The 1,389-nt window shown below is 33.0% G+C and overlaps 1 pseudogene; it reads left to right on the forward strand.

Annotated features, from left to right (window-relative positions):
- The first annotated feature begins 202 nt into the window (after positions 1 to 202).
- On the forward strand, positions 203 to 542 carry LOC140510577 (large ribosomal subunit protein P1 pseudogene; annotated as a pseudogene).
- Positions 543 to 1,389: the final 847 nt, after the last annotated feature.

A 1,389-nucleotide genomic window follows, 5' to 3' on the forward strand; every position in this document is an offset into this window, starting at 1 on the left:
TTTTATCTCAATTAACTTACCTAGTTGGTTTCATAACAATGAAACTATCAAAGAAGTAGTTTGTAGAGCTTTAGATATAACAAACTCTTTAGTTTTCTGAATAGAGTTTGGTTCTTCTTCAGAAGTTAAGGCCATATTGGAGGGAACCCTCACTTCAACCAGAGAATAGCACAAACAAGTCTCTCCTCATCCATCTACTAAAATGACCATCTCCAGATGTGCTTGCATCTTCTGTGCCCTCACCTTTCATAATGATGAGGTTACTGTCATGGTGGATAAAATCAATGCCTTCATTAAAGCCGCAGGTGTAAATGTTGAACCATTATGGCCTAGATTATTTTTGCAAAGGCCCTGTCCCATGTAAACTTTGCAAGTCTCATCTGCAATGTGAGAATTGGTGGACCTGCTGTAGTATCTGGTGGTGCTGTTCCTATTGGAAGAGCTGCTGCTAGCACAGTTGCCCCAGTTGAGGAGAAGAAGAAAGAGGGAACAAAAAAAGAAGAATCTGAGGAGTCCAATGATATTTTGGTCTGTTTGATTAATTTTTTTTGCAATATTAAATAAAAAAAGTTTAACTTAAAAAAAGTAATATCAAAATTAATCTTGCAAAATCAAGGGCAAAGATATCAAGGGAATCAATGAAAAAATACTGTGAAGACTGCCTACCACATATAAAACTATATAAAAAAGCAATAGTCAAGAAAAATATCTGGTACTGGCTAAGAAATTGTGGTGAATCACTGAAACTGATTAAGTACACAATATATAGTCATAAATGACCATAGTAATCTACTATGTGATAAACCCAAAGACCCAAGCTTTGGGACGAAATTTCTGGGCATTGTGTAAAACAATTTGACAGAAACTGGTTTGGACACCAACATCTCACACTATATATACCAAGATAAAATCAAAACACTAACATGATTTAGACATAAAGGATGATATCTTCAGCAAATTAGGAGAACATGGAAAATGCTCCCCGTTAGACCTATGGATAAAGAAAGAATTTATGAATACAAAGCAATAAGATCACGGGAAATGTATTATTTGTATTACATTAAATTAAAAATATTTCATGTAGATGAAACTAATAAAGCAAAATTAAAAGGAAAGTATAAAATTATGAAAAAATACAGAAAATGTATCTCATAAAGGTTTCATTTTTCAGATATACAGGAAACTAAGCCAAATATATAAAAATAAGAACCATTCCTCAATTGATAAATGGCCAAAGGATATAAATAGTGAGTGTTCAAGAGAGGAAATCAAATATATCTATAGTGATATGAGAAAAAAATTACAAATCACTATTAACTGAGACATCACCTATTAGATTGGCTAAGATGATATAAAAGGAAAAGGACAGACACTGGAAGGGGTGCAGAA

The sequence above is a fragment of the Notamacropus eugenii genome, chromosome 6 (genome assembly GCF_028372415.1).
Source record: "Notamacropus eugenii isolate mMacEug1 chromosome 6, mMacEug1.pri_v2, whole genome shotgun sequence".
Classification (NCBI taxonomy): Eukaryota; Metazoa; Chordata; class Mammalia; order Diprotodontia; family Macropodidae; genus Notamacropus; species Notamacropus eugenii.